The sequence below is a fragment of the Protopterus annectens genome, chromosome 17.part0 (genome assembly GCF_019279795.1).
Source record: "Protopterus annectens isolate FY-2018-M chromosome 17.part0, PAN1.0, whole genome shotgun sequence".
Lineage (NCBI taxonomy): Eukaryota > Metazoa > Chordata > Ceratodontiformes > Protopteridae > Protopterus > Protopterus annectens.
In genome coordinates, this window is record NC_056751.1 from 811582626 (window position 1) to 811609941 (window position 27316).

At 45.9% G+C, this 27316-nt stretch overlaps 1 protein-coding gene across 1 annotated transcript in view; it reads right to left on the minus strand.

Moving 5' to 3' along the window:
* EIF4G2 (eukaryotic translation initiation factor 4 gamma 2) overlaps positions 1 to 27316 on the minus strand; it is a 1765983-nt gene that overhangs the window by 1617520 nt on the left and 121147 nt on the right. The gene's annotated exons all lie outside the window — the stretch shown is intronic.

Here is a 27316-nt window from a genome sequence, read left to right on the forward strand (position 1 = left end):
AAGGATTCTGCGGTTTGGGCAGCATTATCCTTTAGCAAGGGGGCTATGAAACTTTCCACCTCGGTCTTGAGAAGTGTAAAGTTGGCTTTTGAAATGTTTTTCACAGTGGTTTCCTTGACTTGGCGTGGGGTCTGGATATGGATGTCCAGTGTGATTAGTTTATGATCTGATCTTACCAGTGAGGGGTTTACCTCTGGTGTGGAGCACTGATCCCCCATGTTGGTGATGATCAGGTCCAGTATGTTGTCACCTCTTGTGGGTGTGGTGACCAGCTGTTCCACGGCGTTTGAGTTTATAAACTCTAGGAAGCGTTGGGCAAAGGAGTTTGTACTAGAATAGTTAACCCAGTCAATGTTTAGGTAGTTGAAATCTCCCAATATCATTGTGTTAGGTAGGACCTTTGTATTTTCCAATGTTCTCAGGAATGCTGAGTGGGGGTCCTGAGACAAGGTAGGTGATCTGTAGCAGGCTATGATCTGAAAAGCAGCTTTGCCCATTAATAGTAGCACATGGATGGTCTCAGAGGCCTCATGCTGTACTACTAACGTGGAGGCGTGGGCATCCTTTATGAAAATGGACACACCCTCTCCTTTTGTATTTTGGTCCGGGTTCTTGGGCCAAAAGGTATGGTAGGAGTTGTAGCCTGGTAGTGCTGGGATGCTCTTTGGAGCTTTGAACCAGGTTTCTGTTACTGCACAGATATCGATTTGCTCCATGCTATGGAGTGCCTCGAGTGCATGCATTTTGAGGTTTAGACTTCTGGCATTGAGTAGCACTACCCTCAGTTTCTGGTGTTGTTTATGGAGGTGGGTTTGTCTTTTGAGCCTTGCCTAAAAAAGGCACTATGGGGATGACAAGAGCCCTGGCCAGTATTGGAAAGCCTAGGGGCGACAGGTGCAAGCCATCTCTGGCGAAGCAGCGTGGCTTGTCGAGCATGTTGTCCCAGGCTGACAGACACTGGATCCCCTTTGAACGACACCAATAGCTTAGCCAATTGTTAAAACTGATCATTTTTTCTTCGCACTGTGGCATCATTCTTGGCAAGGGCAAGATGCTACAAAGGGTCAGGGTCATACCGGCCTGGGATACATGATCAGAGAGCTCCTCTATGTCTCTTCATGTAGTCCAGGGAGGTACGTCTCAGGTCGTTCACACCAACATGTACAATGACAAGAGTCATATATGTACATGTTTTGGAGTGACCCGATTGCTTGCGTTATGTGGTGGATCCTGGCACCCGACAGGCAGCTTACAGTAACCTTTTCCTAGTTCAGTCTAGTGAGTGGGACGTCAGTGTGCCTGATAAGAGTCACCCATTACTAGTGTATTGGGTGTTTTGTTGTACCTTAAGGGCTGTGGTTGCGTACCACACTGACTTTGTGAAGTATGTGATACGTGGTTGCTGCCCGAGGGTGGAGGTTGCTTGGATGTCTGCTTTGGAGGTCTCTGCTGCTTAGGGTTTTTTTATTTAGAGCCTCCGAGTATGTTTTTGTGTATTTATGTGCGTTGTTTGCTGGTGCATGTGTGACTGTTTTATGTGAGACTGAAGTGTGGTGCAAGTGTTTCCCTTCTCCTCCTGGCTGGCTGTTCCAAGTCATGGGTTCAGAGAGCTTGACCTCCAGTTTGGCTATATAGTTGCATCTCTCACATATATCTGTGTTTGTTGGAAGGAGGAGAGGGTTGTCCGTGTACATGAGGCAATTGTAACATTGCCTCAAGAGTCCCAAATTCACCAGCTGGCTTGGAGAGTGTACATGAAACTGCCCTTTGGACATGCCTGTATGGGTAGCTGAACTGTTTTACGGATTGTCCGGTAGAGACAAACTAGGGAGCCATGTACTATTGTATAGTAAAGGGGGAGGTGTTGTGTTAACATTTATTAGTGCTTACTGAGAGCTTGGAGCAAGTGCTGGGCTGTAAAAGGAAGTTAGAGTGCTTAATTTGAGAGTTTTGACTAGTTCTAAGGGAAAAATTAAAGAGCAGACTTCGTGGAGCCTGAAATAGTTTAACCCTAAATCACAGAAACTCTAGAAAATCATCGTTTTAGGCGGAATTAGCTAAAGGCAGCAAGAAAATGCAGAAAAATGATACTTAAATCACTCTCTCTGCTGTTGTAGAACTCTGCAGGACATCAGGCGGGAGCTTGCTCAGCTGTATACTAGCACAAAAACCTTGCAAATGCGGGTTTTATAGCAGGGAAATGAAAGATGGAAGTTAGCCCAAAATGGCCAATAAACTACTAATTTCTGGACTGAAACCACTCCTCCAGGGACAGATAGGCTGCTCAAAGCTCCCTCTCTTACAGTGAGCAGAGAAACTTCCTTCTATCAAAGTAAGGTATGGGCAAACGTAGAAACTTTTAACAGCCCTGAATTCAGCACTAACCTGAAAACTGGACTAAACTAGCTTAGAAAGGCAGGAAAACAAGTACATTTTTTTTTTGTTTTTTTCAGAAAAACATTGGCATTTATGGTAAGTGTACACAACTGTACTATGTTCTTCGTGTTTCACTGTTGGTCATTACATTTGGGTAGAATCCCAAAGCTATGGCTGGGAGGATGGATTTATACAGCATTAGGAGCAGCTATATAAACGCCCTGCAGGACAGCATTGGCAAAGCCTGCTCTGGATTTAGAGAAGAGAGGTAAATGGTAATGTTTGGTGAACGTATGAACTGAGCTCCAGGTAGCAGCTTCTAGAATGTCCCTGGTAGGAACCCCTCTAAGAAGGGCTGCAGAAGTAGATGCAGCCCTGGTGGAATGAGATCTGATCCCCTTGGGGACAGGTTTACCATGGTGCATACAGCAGAAACGAATACAATGGCTTATCCATTTGGAAATGGTCTGCTTTGAAATAGCCTTTCCCTCTGCCCCTGCAGCAAATGCCACCAGTAATTGCTCAGGATTTTCTTAGAGATTTTGTCCTGTTTAAGTAGAATCTTAGTGGTCTGTGTACATCCAATGAATGCAGAATCCGCTAACCCTTGTTCTGTGGATCTGGGAAGAAAGTTGGCAGATGAATGGTCTGATTGAGAGCCAGACTAGATACCACTTTAGGCGTAAAGGATGGATTTGTCCCGAGAGCCACCCTGTCCGGGTAAAAAATAATGAAAGGCTCCACTGCCATAAGAGCCTGTAATTCAGAAATCCTTCTAGCTGAAGTGACTACTAAAAGAAAGGCTATTTTCCAAGAGAGGGATTTTAGGTCTGCAGTGGCAGCTGGCTCAAAAGGAGATAGAGTGAGTTTTTCCAAAACAAAATTGAGGTCCCATGCAGGAGTTGGTGCTCTCCTGGGAGGTCTTAAAATGTTTGGCCCCTCTGAGGTACTGCTTTAGCAGAGGATGAGAAAAGAGGGGAGGCTCTGTGTTGTAATTAGCTGAAATGGCAGAGGCATGGATTTTTATGGAAGACAAAGGCCCTTGTGAAGCATCTCAGTTAAGTATTGCAGAATATGAGGAATATTGGACAGTGCTGTGCTTACTCCTTGTGTTTGGTTCCAGGCACAGAATCTTTTCCATTTGTCAGCATAAGATTTTCTAGTACTAGGCTTTCTAGCCTCCAAACTGACATCCATCACAGGTTTGCCGAGAGATGTAACTGGTGAAATTAGTTGATTAGCCATGCTGCAAGATTCAGAGTTTGGAGCAGTGTGTGCAGAATTTGATAGTTCTGAGACAGTAGATAAGGTGTCAGAGGCAGGTACCACGGAGGAAGGTGTGACATATTGCATAGGAGCAGGTACCAGTGTTGGCGAGGCCAGTCTGGAGCAATCAGAATCATTTTTGGTTTTTCCTGTCTGACTTTTAGTAAGACCTTGGAGAGCAGAGGCAGAGGGGAAAAGGCATAGACTGATGGGTTTTTCCTGCTGAAGGATAGAGCATCCACTTTCCAAGCTTTTTTGTGATGAATTTTTTGTGCAGAATTTGTCCAACTGATAGTTCTGGGGTGAGACAAAAAGATCTATGTCTGGGCTCCCCCATTTGCATGTCAACATGTTGAAAACTTGTGGTTCCAGTTTCCATTCGTGTGGGTCCATAAGATTTCTGCTTAGTTCGTCTGCCAAAGTATTTAGCTTTCCTGGCAGGAATTGAGCTTGCAGTTTTATCTGACAAGTCAAGGCCGTGTTCCACAATGCCATGGCTAATCTGCAAAGGGGGTAGGAATGTGTACCTGTTTATGTCCCATATAACTGTGGTGTTGTCTGTCTTTATCATTAGTTGTTCTGGATGAAGGTAATCCTTTTTGAAGGCCGTCAGAGCTTTCTGTACAGCTAACATCTTTCTGATTGATATGTAGGTGCATTTGATTTGGGCTCCATTTGCCATGAATGCACTTTCCTGCCAGATGAGCCCCCCCCAAGCACAGTCTGATGAGTCTGTAGTTACGGTTTGGGCGGCAGGGAGTGGAGTGAATGACAATCCCTTGTTTTGGTGGTAGGCTTCTGCCCACCATAGGAACTCTAGTTGCAGGCAAGGTATAATAGAAATCATCGTTTCCAGGCTGTGACAATGTTGACTCCATAAACTTTTTAAGTACCACTGAAGTTTCCTCATATGCAGTCTTGCATATGGAATTAGAAGAATGCAGGAGGCCATGAACCCCAAGGCCTGCAGAATTTGCCTTGCAGATAGCAGGGTTTTTGTGGCCACCTGTTTTGAAGTAAGTCACCAACTAAATTTGCTTTTCTGGCGTAAGGAAGTCATCTGTGCAGTTGTATTCAAGTTTGCACCCAGGAGTGTAATTTTTTGAGATGGTACCAGTTGTGATTTCTTTTCGTTTATGGTGTATCCTAGACAAGTTAGAACCCTTTTTTACTAACGCCAGATGCTTTAGAAGAATGTCCTTGTTTTCTGCCTGAATTAGACAATCGTCCAAGTATGGACATATTTGAATATTTCTTTGCCTGCAAAATGCAATTACACCTGCTTTGAAGCGGAGGAATCTTCTGCAAAATTCCCTGATTGGGATATACAGGTAAGCCTCTTAAGTCTAGAGTTACCAATCAGGCATCTTTGCCTAGCATAGGTAGTAACTGTTGGAGTCAGCATTTTGAATTTTGGATTGTTCAGAAATGTATTTAGAGTGGATAAGTCCAGAATTGGACGCCATGATTTGTCTTTTCTGGGTACCAGGAAAAGTCTTCAATTGAAACCTTGCCCCTTTTCCTCTTCTGGTACTGGCTGAATATCTCCCATATTCATGAGGGACAGAACTTGTTTCTGGGCCTCTGCCCCCTGATTTGGGGGCAGATCTGACCATCCGCTTGGGAATGGCAACGTGTGGAAATGAAATCTGTACCCTGGGATAATACATTTAAAACCCATTTGTCCTGGGTAATCAGTTGCCAGTTTCATACATGAAGTGTCAGCTTTCCCCCCAAAGGTGCAGCTAAAGGGTAAGTGCTTGGTGATTGTAGAGGAACGTCATTGAGACTGTTTACCATAGGGAGGTGCCTTGTTGTTTCCAGATTTGGAGGTGGAGGCACCCCATTGTTCTGTTCTAAAAGTACCTTGCGACTGAAACCTGGACCTTTGGAATGTCTGGATTTGACTGGAGTGGCTCTCGAGGGAACTGGAAAGGACCAGTTCTTAGTAGGCCAGTGCCTACCAAATCTGGGAGGCTGCACTTGCATGAAATCTTTCACAGTTTGCTTAGATTTAGCTTCATCTTCCATCTTTAACACTTCAGCCTTATTACCAAAAATACAGTCCTGTTGTAAAGGAGCATCCAACAATTTTGCTTTAACATGGTCAGGCAGAGTTTGCTCTTTGAGCCAAGCATGCCTTCTTAGCACAGATCCAGTTACAGCTGCCCTGCAAGAGGCCTCCAAGGAATCAAAACCACATTACAAAGTATGTTTTCCAACTTGTTCAGCTGAATGTAATAAATCCTGCAAATCTTTAATTTTCCACACAGTCCGAGATTAACAATTTTCTGTTTAAGTAGTCCCATGATATGCTGTTGATATTTAAGCATACGAAACACAGTTTAAAGCCCAGATTGCCATAGTTGCAGGTGTGTAAACCTTCTTACCCCATCTATCCAGCGCCCTGGAATCTCTATCAGAAGGGGTAGGATTTTTAGCAATAGAGGCCTTAACGCCCTTGGGACCCTGAGAAATGATTTCAGGATCAGTAGTAGGGTTTTTGAAAAGGAATTTGTGGGAGTCAGGAACCCTGCAGTATCGGTCTGGCTTACTAGGAGCCGGAGGCAGAGAATCGGGAGTCATACTATTCAGAAAGATCATCATTAACAATGTCTAGAACAGGAGGTATAGCCAAAGGCCTATGCTGAGGAAGATGAAGAAAATCCCTAAGTCTCTTTTTAGATTCAGAGAAATCCTGACTTTCCCAGTGGAAATGTTCCCTTAAGGTATGTAAAGTTTCTCCAAAACAGAAATCCTTGGGGGAGAAGCAGAAGGGATGGAATCTTCTGCATCAGAGTCCTCATAAGTTGGTAAAGATAAATCCTGTTCAGTAGAAGAATCAGAAGAAACAGAATCCTGTTTTGAAGATTCATAGTCAGTGCCCTGCCTAGGCCTCTTAGCAGGAGGGGGTTGGCTACCCCTGATCAAGGTAATTAAATCTTCAGCCATTTTGATTTGTTTTTTAGGCATAGGGGCCTGCACACGTGGCCCAAGCATCGTTTTTTTACACACAGAAGTAGATTTTGGCCTTAGTTTTGCAGATGGCATTGGTTTAATATACAAATCTTCAGGCCTGAAAACACCCTCAGAAGCTGGTGCCTGCACAGCTGCTCTGGACCCATCTAAGGTAGAGACATCCACAGGTTCAATACTTAAAGCATCTCACGGCATACCGGACTCCAAATAGGTCTCAGTAGAGGCCTGCGAATCAAAAGTAGCAGGCATCAGGGGCTGCGAAAGTGCCTCACTGAGCAACAGCGAACTAGCGACTGGCTTAGGAGAAGTGTCGTAGTCAGTTTTGGACCTCTGTCTTTTTGCGTTTTTAGGTATTCTGGTAGTCGGATTGCTAACAGACGTCATTTCTGGGTGGTTAAATCGTGAGCCAAAATATTTAGAATACAGTCGTTTAATAGTGCGTTGATTAAATCTAGCACAAAACTGACAGCAAGGTACGTTATGATCCGGGCCTAGGCAAAGAATACAGTACAAATTAAAATTCTTATGAAGTATTTGCTTCCCACAAGTAATGCAATTATTAACTTTTACTGACATCGGTAAGAAGCAAGAAAAAGTTTCCCCAGTGGGGTACTTAGCTTTTAGTTTAAGACTTCGGTTCTGAAACTCAAAAACGAAAATTTCAGGGGTCGGCCAACCGGCACTTGCGAACTGCTTCTGCTTTGGGCACAGTGTGGCAAAAAAGACTGATGTAATGGCGTCAGCTGCATGTTTTATACCCCTGACGACCTGACGTCATGGAAGAAGGGACAGCAACCGACGCAGGACCCAAGACTTTGTTAATCAGGTCGACTGAGGGCAACCTGCCAGCAGATTACCCAAATGTAATGACTGCAACAGTGAAACACGAAGAACATCTGAGCTTGTAGGTGCACTTGATAGCTCAAGGCTGTGTTTCACAGAGTTATGGCTAGTCTGCAGAGAGGGTACGAGTGGGTTTCCCCCCTGCTTGTTTATGTACCACATAACTGTGGTGTTGTCTGTCTTTACCAATAATTGTCAATGAAGAATGCTGTCTTTGAAGGCTGTCAGGGAATTCTGTTCAGCTAACATTTATTTTTGGTTGATATGCAGGTGCATCTGTCTCGGGTTCCATTTGCCCTAAATGCAGTGCACTGCCAAGTGAGCCCCTCCATGCCTAGTCTGATGAGTCTGTTAGGGTTTGGCCAGCACAGGCATAGAGTGAAAGGGAGCTCCTTGTTGTGGTAGCAGGCCTCTGCCCACCAAAGGAACTGTCTTTATACAAGGAATGATAGGAATCATTGATTCCAGGTCCTGAGAATGTTGACACCATAGGCTTTTTAGATACCACTGTAGTTTCCTCATATGCAGTCTTGCATATAGAATTAGTAGAATGCAAGAGGCCATGAATCCCAGGGCTTGCAGAATTTTCCTTGCAGATAGCGGAGGCTTTGTGGCCAACAGTTTGAAGTAGGCTGTCAAACTTGTTTCTCCGGAGTGAGGAAAGCCATCTGGGAAGTTGTGTTCAAGCTTGCTCCCAGGAATACAATCTATTGTCAGGGTAACTAGGTGAGATTTCTTTTCGTTTATGGTGTACCCCAGTGAGGTTAGCAGTTTCTTTACGAATGCCAGATGTAATAGCAAGTCCTGGCTTTCTGCCTGAATCAGACAAATTCCAAGTATGGGTATTATTTGAATATTTCTCTGCCTGCAAAATGCAAAGGCTAGAGCTAGACACTGAATACCCTGGGTGCAGTAGATAAGCCAAAGGGAAGTGCAGAGAACTGTTAGTGCATGTAGCCTGCCCTGAAGCGTAGGTATTTCCTGCAAGATTCCCTTATTGGAATGTGAAGGTAAGCTTCCTTTAAAGTCTAAGGTTGCCAACCAGGCATCTTTGCCTAGCATAGGAAGAAACTGTTGAAGTGTTAGCATTTTGAATTTTGTGATTACCAGAAAAGTGTTTAGAACAGAGAGGTCCAGGATAGGATGCCAAGAGCAGTCTTTTCTGGGTACCAGAAAAAGTCTGGAATAAAAACCTTGTCCCCTTTGTTCTGCTGTGACAAGCTGAACAGCCCTGATACTTAGAAGAGAGAGAACCTACGGTCGGGCCTCTGCCCACTGATTTGGGGGTAGGTCTGGCCAACCGTTTGGGGTTGGTAGGATAGGACATGGAAGTGAAATCTGTATCCTTGGGAAACTATATTAAAAACCCACTTGTCCTGGGTAATGAGTTCCCAGTTTTTTGTATGCAGGGCGAGCATTCCTCCTAAGGGAGCAGGCAGTTGAGCAGGGCTTGGAAGGGTTAAGGCTAAGTCATTGTGCCATTTTTCCATAGGGGGGTGGCTTATTACTCTCTTCTTTGGAAGTGGAAGCCCCCCACTGCTTAGTCCTGTGTGCAGCCAGAGACTGTAACCTAGGTGGTCTGCTGTTCCTGGGTTTGGAAAGAGAAGGCCTGGAAGAGACTGGAAAGGAACAATTCTTTGAAGGCCAATGCCTACTAAATCTGGGAGGCTGTACTTGTAGGAAATCTTTAACAATTTGCATAGATTTAGGTTTTTCCTCCATCCTTTTGAGGACTTCTGCTTTGTTGCCAAACAAGAAGTTATGTATTCACCATAACGTTCGATGTAGTCCATCTCGCCTTACATTCTTACACCTGGGTTCGGAGCAGAACCTCTGCTCTGTCTCGGCCATACTCTAGCTCGAAGTCTTCAATTGGCTTGTGGCTAAGAGGTATCCCATCATGCAACAGGCCCATTCCCCAGATCTCGTTTGCTGCAAGCGCACAACTACCACTGACACCTAGATACTACACCTCCAGGTCCTCAAGGAGGGGGGGGGGGGGTTTAGTAAGAATGTAAGGCGAGATGGACTGCATACATCGAACGTTATGGTGAGTACATAACTTCTTGATGTTATGTAGTCCAATTTCGCCTTCATTCTTAGCCCTAGGACAGTGTCCCTAGCACCTTGACCTTGGGTGGCTCAGTGAAGAATACTCTTATGCACTATGGAACCAAAGGAAGATCTGCCTCTAGAGACCAGAACTAATCTGTTGGGACTAATAAAAGTATGAGGCGAAGCCCATGCTGCTGCAGCACAAATATCCATAGACATCCTAGCCTGAAATGCAGTAGAGGTAGCCACAGATCCTGTAGAATGAGCCTTCACTTTAAAGGGCAATTCTTGGAACCATAAATAAATGAGATGCAATTGGAGATCCAGCAAGAAAAGGTTACTTTAGAGACAGGAACCCCAAGACTAATGTCTAAAAACAAGACAAACAGTTGATCTAATTTCCTGAAATCTTTTGTCCTATGTAAATAGAAACGCAACTGTCTATGAACGTCTAGCTGACGAAACTTAAATTCTGCCTTGTTAGAAAATTCAGGGGAAAAAAAGTCAACTCAATGGATTGGTTGATCTTGACAACAGAAGCAACCTTTGGAATAAAAGAAGGATTGGTTCTTAAGGAGACCCTGTTTTTGTGAAACTCCAAATAAGGTGGCTTAATTTGATCAAGCCTGGAGCTCAGAGACCCGCCCAGCTGAAGTTATGGCTACCGACAGTCTTCCATGACAAGAATTTTAGGTCACACGTAGCTGCACGCTCAAAGGGAGCCAAAGTGGGCTTCTGTAAAACAAAGAGGTCCCATGGCATTATTCGATCAAAGACTGGAGGTCAGAGTAACATTGTTCCTTTCAGAAAGGCCCTACAAAGCCTATGAGCCATAAGGTTGGGCCCATTAGCAATGTGAAAGGTAGAAATCGCTGCCAACTGCACTTTAATGGTTGCTGCAGCTGATCCCTGACTGAACAGTTAAGAAATTCTAATACTGCCGAAATGGAGCTGTATAAGGATCAATATGTCTTTCACGGGCCCAAATGGAGAATCTCTTCCACTTACTGGAATAAATCTTCCTGGTAGAAGGCTTGTGGGAAGACGACAGAATGTGGACCACTTCCGGGGAAAAATCATGAAGCCTGACTAGGGACGGAACTGGAGCAGCCAAGCTGTCAACTTGAGGGTTTGGATGGAGGAATGGAACTGTCCTGACATACGAGTCAGTAGATCTGGATCCAGAATCCAGGGATCATCCATTAGATAGGGTTGAAGGAAGGGAAACCAAATCTGACGAGACCAGTGTGGGGAAATCAGGATCATTTTACTTCCTAAGGACTGTGCTTTCTGAATTACCTTTGATATCAGAGGAAACTGTGGAAAGGCATACAGAAGACCGAAGGGCCAATCATGAACCAGAGCGTCCCTGGGTGTCTCCCCCTCTGGGGGGGGGGTATAAGGGTGAAGTAGCTGCTGCATTTGGCTTTGAGGGGAATGGCAAATAAATCGCAGCAAGGCTGAACCCATCTGCGGAATATCTTCTCCGCAACATATTTGTTCAGGGACCACTCGTGAGGCATTAGGATAACGCTGCTCAGCCTGTCGGCAATCACGATGGACTTCCCCGGTATATGCGCTGCAACTAAAAAGCGTTGGGAAGACACCACCCACTGCCAAACTCGAAGTGCCTCTCTGCAAAGGAGGTATGATTTGGTTCCTCCCTGCTTGTTCAGATACCACACCAATGACATGTTGTCTGAGTGGATTGCAATTGTCCCTAGAGGGAGAAAGCTCTGAAGTGCTTGCAATGCTAATAGCACTGCTCTCATCTCCAAGACATTGATATGCAAATGGGTCTCGTGATCCTGCCACGAACATTGGACTAGCCTGCAGAGATAATGCCCCCCCCACCCGATCTGGGAGGCATCCATGGTCCCACCCGATCTGGGAGGCATCCATGGTCACCGTGGCAACTGGAGAAGATGGTACAAAAGGCTTGCCCAAGTTGAGATTGCTGACGTGAAGCCACCAATGTGGATCCTGCTTGCACGTGTCCGTAATCAGAATAGAATGGGAGAGTGGAAGATACTGTAGTGACCATTGGGCGAAAAGCATCCACTGAAAAACCCTCATGTGTAGTCTGGCAAGGGGAACTAGCATGATCTTGGCAGCCATGGTCCCCAATAACTTGAGGATCACTTTTGCTTTGACCTTCCTCAATGGTAGTAAGGTGTATACCTGCTGTTGTAGAGCCTGAATTCTCTCTTCTGGTAAGAAGGCCCTCATGAGGACTGTATCTAGTTTGGCGCCGATAAAGTGACACGCTGTGAGGGCAACAAGGTAGCCTTTTCCCAATTTAAAGTAACTCCTAACCTTTGGCACAGTGTAATGGTGGCATCCCTGGTCTGTAACAGTAGATGCCTGGTGGTGGCAGAAAGGAGCCAGTCGTCCAGGTACGGAAACACCTGGAATCCCTGACATCTCAAGTGAGCCATTACCACTGCCATGAATTTGGTGAACACCCTGGGGGCTGTGGTGAGACCAAAGGGCAGGGCGCGAAACTGAAAATGACTGGCTCCCAGCCAGAAGTGTAGATGACTTCTCAATGCCCTTTCCATCTTGATAAGATGGAAAGCATCTCTGAGGTTGATAGCAGCACATCCACACATCTTTCCCTAACAGAGGGAGTATTGACTTTAAGGTGACCATGCGGAACTTGGACTTTTGTACATATAGGTGCAATCGGCTGAGATCCAAGATGGGTCTCAGGGCCCCTGTTCTTTTCGGCACCAAAAATAATCTGGAGCAAGTCCCTAATCCCACATGGTCTGCTGGACAGGCTGGATGGCTCTCTGAGAGCAACTTTATTTCTAAAGCTGCAGAATCCCTTTGACTGGGTGGAACGTCTGGAATTCTCTTGGTTGGCAGGGGAGGAGAAGAGAAGGGAATATGATAACCTCCGGAAATTATCTTTAAAACCTACTCGTCTTGGGTGACGTTCTCCAAGGCTTCTCGGAATAAAGAAATGTGACCCCCGACTGGCTCCAGAGACGCACAGTCGGGCCTCCTTTCAGGAGCACTGGCAGGGAGAACTGCGAAAGGAATCACAGTCACCCTGGTTACGCAGGCCTCCTCTACCTCTAGGGCTGCTTCTACCTGAATTTCCACCCCCTACCCTGCCTCTGGAGGGGGAATCACTTTGTGCGCCCTGAAAAAACGTCTGCAACTTCCTGAACCACATTCTCCCACCCTACTGGAACTTTGGGCAAGGTTTAGAAGGCATGGAAAAACTGACTCCCACAGCAGACCGGGTTTTCCCTTCCTGCTCGCACCTAGTGAGAGTGTCCTTCACCTTGGTTCCGAATAACTATAAACCGTCAAATGGGGCGTGGGTGAACTCAGACTTGAAGGCCTCTGCAAAGTTACACAGGCACATCCAGGAGTGTCACCTAAGAGCGACTCCGGAAACCGCTGCCCTGCGCGCTCCGTCGGCTGCGTAGATCATCAGCCTCATGGAAAAGTTGGTAAGGGAATTAAGGGTAGACATCTGTGCATTGACCTTCTGTGCCACGGCATCAGAAACGTTACCCTGTAGAGAACCTCCTAGCTCTTTTAGGAGATTTCTCTGGAGCCTTGTAAAATGCATCAAGTAGTTCAGCGACCGCAGAGTAAAGGCCGCTGAGGTACACACACGCTTCCCACAACTGCCAGTGGCCCGGGACTCCTTGTTAGGCGACAGACGGTAGACTAAGTTTCAGCAACTTCCTCCTTGGTGGCTGCTGCCACCACCTATGCTATCTACTGGAACGCCTTTCATCAAATATTAGTCTGTGGGAGCAGACAAAAACTTATTGGGTCTCCTAAGGACCAGTTCCACACTGTCAGGAATTTCCCACACCTTTTGACAGATTAGATCTAGTAGCTCATCAAAAGGGGGAAAACACCCAAGAGGTGGAAGGTTGAGACCCGAAAGCCTTCAGGAACATAGACTCATCAGAAGGTGATTTGGAGGGCCAGCTGCCTCTCTGCTTCAAGATCTTCAGGATATCCGAAAAAGAGATGTCTTCAGAAGACGACTTGGGGGACCCCTATGACTCCTCGAGGTCGATGTCGGATGTGAGAGACTCATCCGGGGAGTCAACGCGTTTCCTCTTACACAATCTCTGCCTGGCGGGCTCCTCAGGCAAAAACTCTGGGGAAATGTTAGAAAGTTGAGGACAACTCATGGAGGTATCCTGAGGCCTTGGGTCTTCGCTGTCCATGGATAGAAGGTGATCTGAAACGGACACCAGTGCCGGAGGGTGCAGAGTGTCGGTGCCGTAGGATGCAGCTGATGACCTGGCCAGCATGCTCCTCAACCTCGAAGGCTGATCCCCCCCCTCCCAGCTCCGAAGGTAGACTAACCATACAGGATACTGTAGTAGCCCTCGGCGCCGAGGAGATTAGGTCTGAAGCAGATGTCGGGTCTAAGCTCACCCAAGCCGAAGCACCGACAGAAAGGCTCGGAACTGATTAAGATAGATCAGAGCCTTGACCCTCTACCCAGTGGACAAAACTGAAGGGGTCGGAGCAGAAAAGGGAACCCAGAAGCCAGGCGAAGCTACTGGAACCGACCTAACGGCACCCAACAGAACCGACAACTCTGGCTCAGAGAGCCGAGAAAGACTCAGAGGAGGAGAAACAAAAGGTGAAGGGGCCATGGTCTCTGGAGCCGACTGGGTAGGAGCCGAAATCAATTTGGCCAGCACCGATGACTGAAGCAGTTTCTTCATGACTATCAACGTCCTCATCAGAAAGGGGCCTGGAGGATATTAGTTGGAGATCTGGATCTCCCTACAGAGGGAGACTGACATGAAGGTGAACCCGAACAACTGGAGACTGCGAACCAAAATATCTGACTGGCTCCGAAAGGCTGGGAGCCGATACAGACAGTCAATACACCACCTTCTGTCGGCACCAAAGCCAATGGAGCCGAAGGAGAAGCTGTTCCAACAACTTTCTCTGGTGTCTCCGAAGAAACGGACCAAGCCAGAGAGCGCTTCTTAGCGGTCTTTGTCCTTTTTAGCAGGACAGGATATGGTACTGGAAGACTTGGCCAAGTCTTCCTCGAAGGAGTGTTTAAGCATTCCTTTCAGGATGCGCTTGTTCTTACTCTCCTGTAGCACATGGGGACTGAAGGAATGACAAAAAAAGCAGGACTCTTGGAGGTGAATAGCCCCCAAGCAGTACACGCACACAGAGTGCCCATCAGTCAAAGACATATTACTGTTGCATTCAATACACTTCTTAAAGCCCGAATGCCTGTGTTCCTTAGAATCCTTAGACATGCTGTATACGGAGAACACACACACACACACACACACACACACACACACACACACACACACACACACACACACGTACACAAGCTGCAAAACCACACGTACACACAAAAAATCTAACTGAACCCTGTGCGGGAATAGAGTCTCTAACTAAAAAGGCCTAGTAACAGAGGGGAACAAAAAAAGTACAGTTGTGTACCTACCATAAATGTAGATGTAAGAGTGTATTCACTGTTGCAGTCATTACACTTGGGTTATCCTGCTGGCAGGCTACCTGGAGTCGGCCTGAATTCCAGTGTCCTGGTCTGGCATCGGTTGCCGTCACCTCTTCCCTGACGTTAGTGCGCCAGGGGTATAAAAGATGCAGCCGACGCCATTTTCTTCAGTTTTTCTTGCCCCAGATGTCAGGTAGCCCCAAAAGGGTAGGCTGTAAAAATTATCATAAAAAAGCATGCACATAACCTTGACCTACAAGCAAATACACCACATAGGTTGTATAGAATAGATAGGTACAGATAAGTCCCAGCAAAGAAAAAGGGGGATGGTGGGAGGGTAAAGTACAGTTTTGTACCTACCATAAATGTAGATGTTAGAGTGTTCACCCTGCTGCAGTCATCACACTTTGGTTATCCTGCCGTCAGGTGGTCCTGCAGTCAGCCTGATATATATAAAAATAAAACAATACTTTTAGGCACAAGCAAATACACCACAGAGGTTGTAAAGGATAGAGTGGTATAGATAAGTTCAGCTAGTACAGAGGGGATGGAGGGAGGGCAACCTGGACTGCAGCAGGGTGAACACTAACATCTACATTTATGGCAGGTACAAAACTGTACTATGTTCATCGTGTTACCCTGCTGCAGTCATCACACTTGGGTTGAATCCCAAAGCTAAGGATGGGAGGTGGAGTTAAACAGGGTTAGAAGAAACTATTAGGCCCTGCAAAACTGCAGTGGCAAAGCCAGCTCTAGTCTTGGAATATAAAGGTAAGTGATTGTGTTTGGTGAAGGTGTGCACTGAACTCCAAGTTGCAGCTTCCAGAATATCCTTGGTTGGTACTCCCTGAGAAAGGCTGCTGATGTAGCTGTAGCCCTGGTGGAGTGGGACCTAATGTTAGCAGGTACCGGTTTCCCATGATGTGTGTAGCAGAAACGTAAGCAATGTCCTATCCATTTAGAAATGGTCTGTTTTGAGATATCTTTTCCTTGTGATCCTGTGGCATAGGCTACAAAGAGCTGGCCAGTTTTTCTGAAAGCCTTAGTTTTATCCGAGTAGTAACGTAATTGCCTGTGAATGTCCAGAGTGCAGGAGTCTTTCTCCTTTGTTCTGGGGATTTGGGAAAAAGGTGGGCAAATGAATGGTTTGGTTAAGGGCCACACTGGATACCACCTTTGGCATAAAGGAAGGGTTAAGTTCGTAGAGAAACTCTGTCTTTATGAAAAATGAGGAAAGACTCCACTGCCATTAGTGCCTGTAGCTCTTGAGACTCTTCTAGCTGAAGTTATTGCTAGTAGCAGGGCAGTTTTCCATGAAAGAAATTTTAAATCAGCTGAAAATGTTGGTTTAAAGGGCGGCAGTGTATGCTTTTCCAGAACAAAGTTGAGATCCCAAGTAGGTGTTGGCGTTCTCCTTGGCGGTCTTATGTTCTTAGCCCCTCTGAGGTACTGTCTTAGGGGTGGATGTGAGAATAAAGGAGGATCAGTGTTGTAATGAGCTGAAATTGCTGAGGCGTGGATCTTAATAGATGAAAAGTAAAGTCCTTTGTGCAACATCTCAGTTAAATATTGTAGAATCTGAGGACTGTTTGGATCCAGTGGATTTTGGCCTTTAGCCTGGTTCCAGGTGCAAAATCTTTTCCATTTGTCTGAATAGGTTTTCCTGGTGCTGGGCCTTCTGGCCTCTAGAATGACATCCATAACAGCTTTGGATAGAGGTGTTGGCTGGTTGTTTAGGTAATTTGCCATGCAGCCAGGTTTAAAGTCTTGAGCTGGCTGTGTAGAATCTGATTGTCTCGCTGGGTGAGCAGATCAGGAATCAGTGGTAAAATCCATGATGGGCCATGGGCCATGTTCCTTAGAATTGGATACCAATGCTGGCGTGGCCAGTCTGGTGCAATGAGTATAATTTGTGGCCTCTCTAATCTGACTTTTAGCAATACCTTTGCTAGAAGAGGCAGTGGAGGAAAGGCATACACTGTAAATGTTTTCCAACTGAATGAGAGGGAGTCCACTCTCTAAGCTTGTGGATGGAATGTCCTTGTGCAAAATTTCTGAAGTGGGTAGTTTTGGGGGCTTGCAAACAGATCTATGTCTGGGCGTCCCCATTTTTGAGCTATCATTTCAAATACTCGTGGATCTAGTTTCCACTCATGTGGATCCATGAGGTTTCTGCTTAGGTAGTCTGCCAATGTGTTTCTTTCCTGGCAGGAAATGTGCTTGTAATTGAACCTGGTAAGACAGTGCAGTGTTCCACAATGTCATTGCTTGCCTGCATAGAGAGTAGGAATGTGTGCCCCCTTGCTTATGTACCACATTACTGTGGTATTGTCAGTCTTTATTATTAGTTGTCCTGGGTGTAAGAGGTCCTTGAAAGCTGTTAGGGCATTCTGTACTGCTAGCATTTATTTTTGATTGATATGCAGATGCCTCTGATCTGTAGTCCATTTGCCCTGAATGCACTGTCCTGCCATGTGTGCTCCCCAGGCATAGTCCGATGCATCTGTTGTCATAGTTTGCCTGGCTGTGGGTAAGGTGAAAGGCTGACCCTTGTTGAGGGGACATGCCTGTGCCCACCATAGAAACTCCTGTTGAAGGCAGGGAATGAGTGGTATAATTGTTTCCAAGCTGTGGTTGTGCTGAGCCCAAACGCTTTTCAGGTACCATTGTAATTTCCTCATATGCAGTTTTGCCAATGGTATTAGTAGTATGCAAGATGCCATGAATCCCAAGGCCTGCAGAATTTTTATTGCAGGGAGTTGGGTCTTTCTTGCCATTATTTTGAAATATTGAGTCAGCTGCTGTTGCTCGTCTGGCGTGAGATAAGCCATCTGGGCCGTTGTATTCAAGCTGGCACCCAGGAATATTATGTTTTGTGAGGGCACTAGTTTTGATTTCTTTTCGTTTACTGTGTACCCTAGGCAACTTAGAAGGTGTTTGACAAATGCCAGATGCTTTAAAAGAATGTCCCTGCTTTCTGCTTGAATAAGGCAGTCGTCCAGGTATGGGTATATTTGAATTCCTCTGTCTGAGTATGCAATTACTGGTGGCAGGCATTTTGTGAAGACCCTGGGTGCAGTAGATAAGCCAAAGGGAGTGCAGAGAATTGATAATGCAATGAACCTACAATGAAGCGGAGGTATCTTCTGCAATTGTCTGATAGGGACAAGCAGGTATGCCTCCTTGAGGTCCAACGTTACTAGCCAAGTATTCTTGCCCAGCATGGGAAGAAGCTGCTGTAGTGTTAGCATCTTGAATTTTGGTACTTGCAGATAGGTGTTCAGAACTGAAAGATCCAGAATGGGTCTCCATGCTTTGTCCTTTCTTGGGACAAGAAAGAGTCTTGAATAAAATCCTTGTCCTTGCTCCTGTGTAGGTACCTGCTGAATGGCTCGAACGTCCATGAGAGCTGTCATTTGTTTTTGTGCCTCTGCCCATTGATTTGGTGGCAGGTTTGGCATTCCTTTTATCCTTGGTAAGGTATGAAAGTGGAATCTGTATCCTTGATAGAGAATGTTTAGGACCCATTTGTCTTTTGTGATGATGTGCCAGTTGTCTGCAAAAAATGCTAATTTTCCTCCCAAGGGAGCTGCCACGCGAGATTTGCTTGGTAGTTTGAGTATTGAGTCATTGTGTTTGTCTTCTGCTAGCTTAGGGCCTGTCTTCTCCTCCTTTCTGGGTAGCAGTACCCCATTGGCGAGGTTTGTAAGGGCCTTGTGACCAACCTCTGCCCCTTGGGCGTCTGTATTTGCCCCTCTGTGATCTGTCAGAAGCTGGAAAGGACCAGTTTTTTGTTGGCCAATTTCTGCTGAAACGAGGGGGTTGTGCCTGCAAAAAATCCTTGACCGTCTGCATAGACGGTGCCTTACCCTCCATTTTCTTTAAAACCTCTTCTGCTTTGACACCAAATAATACATCCTGCTGTAAAGGTGCATCCAATAATTTTGCTTTAACATGATCAGGAAGGGTTTGTTCTTTTAACCAAGCATGTCTACATATGACAGAGCCAGTAACAGCTGCTCTACAGGAAGTTTCCAATGAATCAAATCCGCACTGTAAAGTATGTTTGCCCACCTGTTCAGCTGCATGCAACAGATCCTGCATTTCCTTGAATTCAGACTGTTCAGTATGTGTGCTCATTTTTTTGTTTTAATTGAGACATTAGGAATTGCTGATATTTCAGCATGTGAAACTGACAATTTAATGCTCTCATAGCCAGAGTTGCTGAGGTGTATATTTTCTTTCCCCATCCAAGGCTCTGGAATCCCTTTCAGAGTACACAGGATTATTAGCCATAGAAGCTTTAGCTCCCTTAGGACCCTGGGAAATTGTTTCTGGGTCAGCCACAGGGCTTTTATAAAGGAATTTGTGCGAGTCAGGTACTCTGTAGTATCTGTCTGGTTTGGCTGGAGCAGGAGGTAGAGAGTCTGGATTTAGACTAGACTCCAAGTAAACATCATCCACAATATCTAAAACTGGAGGGATTGCAAGTGGTCTGCGCTGGGGTAATAAAAGGAACTCGGAGCCTTTTGTTAGAATCAGAGTAGTCCTGGCCTTCCCAGTGGAAAGGTTCCCTCATGGTATGTAAAGTTTCCCCAAAGGAGTAGTCTTCAGGGGGAGATGCTGAGGGAATAGTCTTCAGCAGAGTCTTCATAAGGTGGAAAAGTGTAATCTGGTTCCTCAGAAGAATCTGAGGAAATAGAAACCTGGCCAGAGGAAGCAGAACTCTCCTCTTGTCTTGGTCTTATCAGGAGGGGGATGGGAACCCCTGAGTAGGGCAATCAAATCTTCAGCCATCTTAAGCATCTGTTTCTTAGGCATGGGGCCTTGAACTCCAGACTGATGTACAGTCTTCTTTGGTTTTAAAGGAGTTTTAAGTTTAGAGTAAGATGTAATGGTGAGTGTAGTCGGTCTGTAGACACCTTCTGCAACCAAAGGGGTTTCCACTGCATCGGGGTCAACTTCTGCTCCGGTGTCAGAACAGCCTAATGAAGATGGCTGCGTCGGCCTAGTAGACTCCACTTGAGAATCCACAGCTGTCTGGGGTTCCAATTCTGCGGTAGTCAGGGGCTGCGTAGGCGCCTCACTGAAAACCAGAGAGCCGGCAACAGGCACAGCAGAGGCCTCTGAGTCTGACTTGTTCCTAGGCTGCCTGTCCTTATCCTTGAGTTTTTTTATGCATGCCGGTCATCGGCTGCTCCGACGGCATGATATAATTAAATTTCCTACCAAAGTAATGCCCTGCGAAGTCAAAACGGCATTTGATAGTTTATTAAACCTAGCACAAAGCCGACAACCTGTGACGTCGTGGTCTGGGCCTAGGCAAGGAATACAATAGGAATGGAAGTCCTTATGAGGTATTTGCTTCCCACAAGAAATGCAATTGTTAACTTTTTCTGACATCAGACTGAGTCAAGAAAAGGTTCCCCAATGGGGTACTTAGCTTTATTAAAGACTTCGGACTGAAATTCGAATCGAAAATCTCAGGTGTCGGCCGACCGGCACTTGCGAACTGCTTCTGCTTTGGGCACCGCGTGGCACGAAAGACTGAAGAAAATGGCGTCAGCTGCCTCTTATATACCCCTGGCGCACTGACGTTAGGGAAGAAGCGACAGCAACCGACGCCAGACCAAGACTTTGGAATTCAGGCCGACTGCGGGACTGCCTGACAGCAGGATAACCCAAGTGTGATAACTGCAGCAGGGTAACACGATGAACATCTGTACTATGTTCATAGTGTTTCACTGCTTCAGTCATTACACTTGGGTAGAATCCCAAAGCTGAGTCAGGGTGGCTGGTGCTATAGAGCATTTGGTGTGGCTATGAGGCCCTGCAGCACTGCAGTGGCAAAGCCAGCTCTGGATCTAGAGTAAAGAGGCAAATGATAATGCTTGGTAAAGGTGTGCACTGACCTCCAAGTAGCAGCTTTCAAAATGTCTTTGGTAGGTACTCCTCTAAGATGGGGAGTAGAAGTTGCAGTTGCCCTGGTGGAATGTGGTCCAATGTTACATGGTACAGGTTTCCCATGTGTGTAGCAGAACCTGATACAGTGTCCTATCCACTTTGAAATGGTCTGCTTTGAAATCGCCTTTCCCTGTGCTCTTGCAGCACAAGATGCAAACAATTGTTCAGTTTTTCTGAAAGCTTTTGCTTTCTCCAAATAGAAGCATAACTCTCTGTGCATGTCCAAGGAATGTATAATTCTCTCCCCTTTATTCTGGGGATTTGGATAAAATGTTGGCAAGTGAATAGTTTGGTTAAGAGCCACACTGAATACCACCTTGGGCATAAATGAAGGGTTTTGTTCTTAGAGAAACCCTGTCTTGGTGGAAAATGATGAAAGGCTCCACTGCCATTAGTGCCTACAGTTCTGAGAGACTTTGTGCTGAGGTTATTGCCAGTAGCAGAGCAGTTTTCCATGATATATATTTTAATTCTGCTGAATTGGCTAGCTCAAAAGGAGGTAAAGTGAGTTTTTCCAAGACAAAATTGAGGTCCCAAGTACGAGTTGGTGCTCTCCGGGGCGGTCTTATGTTTTTAGCCCCTCTGAGATACTGCTTTAACAATGGATGAGAGAAAATAGGAGGATCTGTGTTGTAATGAGCCAAAATGGCAGAAGCGTGGATCTTAAAAGATGAGAAGGATAGTCCTTTGTCCAGCATCTCAGTTAAGTATTGTAGCATCTGAGGAATGTTAGGGACAAGAGGGTCAAGGCTTTGAGCCTGGTTCCAGGCACATAATCTCTTCCACTTTTCTGAACAAGATTTCCTGGTGCTAGGCCTCATGGCCTCCAAAATGACATCCATAACAGCTTTAGATAGAGGTGTTGTCTGTTTGGCTAATGAATCTGCCATGCAGCCAGGGATACGGTTTTGAGCTGACTGTGCAGGATCGGATTGTTTTGCAGAGTCAGGTGGTGTGGAATTTGAGGCAAAATCCAAGGTGGGCCTTGAGCAAAGTTCTTTAAGATTGGGTACAAATGCTGGCGTGGCCAGTCTGGAGCAATCAGAATCATCTGTGGTTGGTCTTGTCTGGCTTTTAGGAGTACCTTTGAAAGGAGAGGCAGAGGTGGGAAGGCATAAACTTTTAGGCTTTCCCAGCTGAACGAAAGAGCATCCACTTTCCATGCTTGTGTGTGAGAAGTCCTTGTGCAGAATTTTTGTAGTTGGCAATTGAGTGGTGAGGCTAAGATCCATGTCCGGGCACCCACACTTTTCTGTTATCATGCTGAAAACTTGTGGATGCTGAAAACTTGTGGATTCAGTTTCCACTCGTGAGGATCCATGATGTTTCTGCTTAAGTCGTCTGCCAGAGTACTTTTCTTTCCTGGCAGGAGTTGTGCTTGCAGATGAACTTGATAAGTTAAAGCTGTGCTCCACAAGGTCATGGCTTGTCTGCATAGGGGGTAAGAATGAGTGCCCCCTTGCTTGTTTATGTACCACATTACGGTGGTGATATCAGTCATTAATAGTAATTGTCCTGGATGCAGAAGGTCCTTGAAAGCTGTTAGGGCATTTTGTACAGCCAACATCTCTTTTTGATCGATGTGAAGATGCATTTGGTCTGTGGTCCATTTGCCCTGAATACATTTTCCTGCCATGTGTGCTCCCCAGGCGTAATCCGAAGCATCTGTTAAAGTCTGCTTGGCTGTGGGAGGAGTGAAAGGCTGACCCTTGTTGAGGTGACATGCCTGTGCCCACCATCGAAACTCCTGTTGTACGCAGGGAATTAGTGGTATTACCGTTTCCAAGCTGTGAGAGTGTTGAGTCCAAACACTTTTTAGGTACCATTGTAATTTCCTCATATGCAATCTGGCATATGGAATTAGTAGAATGCAGGATGCCATGAATCCAAAGGCCTGCAGAATTTTTCTTGCAGGGAGTTGGGACTTTGTTGCCATCATTTGAAAATACTGAGTCAGTTGTCCTTGTTTGTCTGGCGTGAGATCAGCCATCTGGGCCGTTGTATTTAAGCTGGCACCTAGGAATATTACTTCGTGAGGGCACTAGCTTTGGACTTCTTTTCGTTTATGTATACCCTAGGCAACTTAGCAACTTTTTTTACAAATGCCAGATGCTTTAGAAGAATGTCCTTGCTCTTCGCTTGAATCAGGCAGTAGTCCAGGTATGGGTATATTTGAATTCCTTTTTGTCTGCAAAATGCAATTACAGGTGCCAGGCACTTTGTGAAGACCCTGGGCGCAGTAGATAAGCCAAAGGGCAGTGCAGAGAATTGGTAGTGCATTGAACCAGCTATGAATCTGAGGTATTTTCTGCAATTTTGTCCGATAGGGACATGCAGGTATGCCTCTGAGGTCCAAAGTAACAAGCCAAGCTTTCTTGCCCAACATGGGAAGAAGCTGCTGTAGTGTCAACATTTTGAATTTCGGAACATCCAGGTAAGTATTTAGAGTGGAAAGGCCTAGTATGGGTCTCCAGGCTTTGTCCTTTCTGGGGACCAGGAAGAGAGTCTTGAGTAAAATCCTTGTCCTTGCTGTGGTACTTTCTGAATAGCGCTCATGTCCATGAGGGCTGTAATTTGTTTTTGTGCCTCTGCCCATTGATTGTGTGGCAGGTCTGGAATACCTTTTAGCCTTGGTAAAGTATGAAAGTGGAACCTGTAACCCTGAGACACAATTTTCAGCACCCATTTGTCCTGGGTGATTGCGTGCCAGTTTTGTGAAGTGCTAGTCCCCCCCCCCCCCAGGGAGCTGCCAAAAGGGAAGAGTTTGGCATTGGAAGGGGGAAGTCATTGGGACTGTTTCCTGTAAGGTTGTGACTTGTCAATTGTCCTCACCTCCTTTTGGGGTTGAAGCAACCCCACTGTCGTGGTCTGCAAGAGCTTTGGGGCTGAGATGTGCCTCTTGGGCATCTGTATCTGCCTCTTTGTGGCCTGTCTGACACTGGAAAGGACCAATTTTTTGTAGGCCAATTCCTGCTAAATCTTGGTGGCTGTACCTGTAAGAACCCCTTCACTGTTTGCATAGATTTTGCCTTATCCTCCATTTTCTTTAATACCTCTTCTACCTTAACACCAAACAAAATATCTTGCTGTAAAGGAGCATCCAATAATTTTGCCTTACCATGATCTGGTGAGGTTCCTTTAACCAAGCATGTCTTCGAATCACAGATCCTGTAACTGCTGCTCTACAAGAAGCTTCTAATGAATCAAAACCACATTGCAAAGTATGCTTTCCCACTTGTTCTGCTGCGTGCAATAAATCCTGCATTTACTTAAAATCAGGTTGTTCTGCACTTGCACTCATTTTCTGTTTTAACTGAGACAGTAAATATCGTTGATATTTGAGCATGTGAAACTGGCAGTTTAAAGCCCTTACTGCTAAAGTTGCAGAGGTGTAAACTTTCTTCCCCCATCTGTCTAATGCTCTAGAATTCCTGTCCGAGGGAACTGGATTTTTAGCCGTGGAGGCCTTTACCCCTTTAGGACCCTGGCAAATAGTTTCTAGGTCAGCAGCAGGGTTTTTTATAAAGAAATTTGTAAGAGCCAGGGACTCTGTAGTACCTGTCTGGCTTGACTGGAGCAAGGGGTAAAGAATCTTGATTTAAACTAGATTCAGAGAACACATCGTCCACAATATCCAACACTGGCGGAATAGCAAGGGGCCTGTGCAGAGGCAATAAAAAAAGTCTCTGAGCCTTTTCTTGGATTCTGAGTAATCCTGGCCCTCCCCAATGGAGATGCTCCCTCATGGTATGCAAATGCTCCCTCATGGTATGCAAAGTTTCCCCAAAAGAATAATCCTCAGGAGGAGAGGCTGAAGGAATGGATTCTTCAGCATCAGAGTCCTCATATGGGGGGTAAAGAGTATCCTTGGTCTGAAGAATCAGAATATATTGAAACCTGGTCAGAAGAATCAGTCTGTATCCTGCCTAGGTCTTTTATCAGAGGGGGTATGGGAACCCCTGATCAGAGTAATTAAGTCTTCGGCCATTTTGATCATCTGCTTTTTAGGCATGGAGGCCTGTCCAGGTGATTACTATACTTGCTTCTTTGTCTTTAATGTAGTTTTAGACTTGGCTGTAGATGCAATGGTAAGTTGTGAAGGTCTGAAAACACCCTCAGAAGCAGATGCCTGCACAGTGGTTCCAGACCCATCTGAAGGGTTAGTCTCCGTAGGCCCAACACCTTGAGCATCCAGAGGCCTAGGCAACTCCACGGGGGAGTCGGTCACGACCTGCGGCTCTGAGGTAGCGGGTGTCAGGGGCTGCGAAAGCGCCTCACTGCGAACCGGCGACTGGCCTAAAAAGAGGCTTAGTCGTCAGTTTTGGACCTCGGATGCTTGTCCTTATCTTTGCATTTTTTGCGAATTCCGGTAGTCGGTTGTTCCGATGGCATAGTATAATTAAACCTTCGGCCAAAGTAATGGCGAGCAAAATCAAACAGACGTTTAATAGTGCGTTTGTTAAATCTACCACAAAACCGGCAACTAGTGAAGTCGTGATCTGGGCCTAGGCATGGAATACAGTAAGAATGAAAATCCTTGAGGTATTTGCTTCCCACAAGAAATACAAATCAACGTTTACGGACATCGGTCTGAGGCAAGAAAAAGTTTCCCCAACGGGGTACTTAGCTTTATTGAAGACTTCGGTTCCGAAATTCGAAACTGATCTCAGGAGTTAGCCGACTGGCACTTGCGAACTGCTTTTGCTTCGGGCACCGCGCGGCAAGACAGACTAAAGAAAATGGAGTCGGCTGCTTCTTATATAACCCCGACGCACTGACGTCGGGGAGGAGGTGACAGCAACAGACGCCAGACCAAGACGTTGGAACTCTGGCCAACTGCGGGACCGCCTGACGGCAGGATAACCCAAATGTAATGACTGCAGCAGTGAAACATGAACATCCTGGACTGCAACAGTGAATACACTAACATCTACATTTACTGTAGGTACACAACTGTACTATGTTCATCGTGTTTCACTGTTGCAGTCATTACACTTGGGTTGAATCCCAAAGCTGAGGTTGGGTGGCTGGGCCTAAATAGAGTTTGGAGTGGCGATGCAGCCCTGCAGAACTGCAGTGGCAAAGCCTGCTCTGGATTTAGAGTAGAGAGGTAAATGGTAGTGCTTTGTAAAAGTGTGCACTGAAGTCCATGTTGCAGCCTCCAAAATATCCTTGGTTGGTACTCCTCTGAGGAAGGCTGCTGAAGTGGCTGCTGCTCTGGTAGAATGTGGCCCAATGCCCCTTGGTACTGATTTGCCATGTTGAGAATAGCAGAAACGAATGCAGTGGCCTATCAATTTTGAAATAGTCTGTCTTGAAATGGCTTTTCCTTGGGAACCTTCAGCATATGCCACTAAGAGTTGCTCAGTCTTTCTGAAAGCTTTAGTCTTGTCCAAGTAAAGGCATAGCTGTCTGTGTATGTCCAAAGAATGCAGAAGTCTCTTCCCCTTATTCTGTGGGTTTGGATAAAAGGTAGGCAAATGTATGGTTTGGTTAAGAGCCACACTGGACACTACCTTAGGCATAAATGTCGAGTTTGTCCCTAGAGAAACCCTGTCCTGATGGAAAATAATAAAAGTTCCATAGCCATTAGTGCCTGTAACTCTGATACTCTTCTTGTTGAAGTTATTGCTAGGAGAAGAGCGGTTTTCCAGGACAAGTATTTCATCTCTGCTGTATTGGCAGGCTCAAAAGGAGGCAGTGGGAGTTTTTCCAAGACAAAATTGAAATCCCATGTAGGTATTGGAGCTCTCCTTGGAGGTCTTGTGTTTTTGGCCCCTCTGAGAAACGGTCTTAGCAGTGGATGAGAAAAAAATAGGTGGGTCCGTGTTGTAATGAGCTGAAATGGCAGAAGCATGGATCTTAATTGAGAAGGATAGGCCTTTGTCCAGCATCTCAGTTGGGTATTGCAAAATGAGGAATATTTGGTTCAAGAGAGAGTCAATCCCCTGCTCTTGGTTCCAAAGCACAGAATCTCTTCCATTTTTCTGCACAAGATTTTCTGGTGCTGGGCCTCCTGGCCTCCAAAATAACATCCATAACTGCTTTAGAGAGAGGTGTGTTCTGAATGATTACATTATCCGTCATGCAGCCAGAGTTAGGGTTCGGAGTTGGCTGTGCAGGATCTGATTGTTCTGTTGCGTCAGCAAATGAGGTATTAGAGGCAATGTCCAGGCTGGGCCTTGAGACAAGCTCTTGAGGATTGGGTACCAGTGCTGGCGTGGCCAGTCTGGGGCAATCAGTATCATTTTTGGCTTCTCTTGTCCGACCTTTAGGTGTACCTTGGACAGTAGAGGCAGAGGAGGGAAGGCATATACTGTAAGGGCTTTCCAGCTGAATGAAAGGGTATCCACT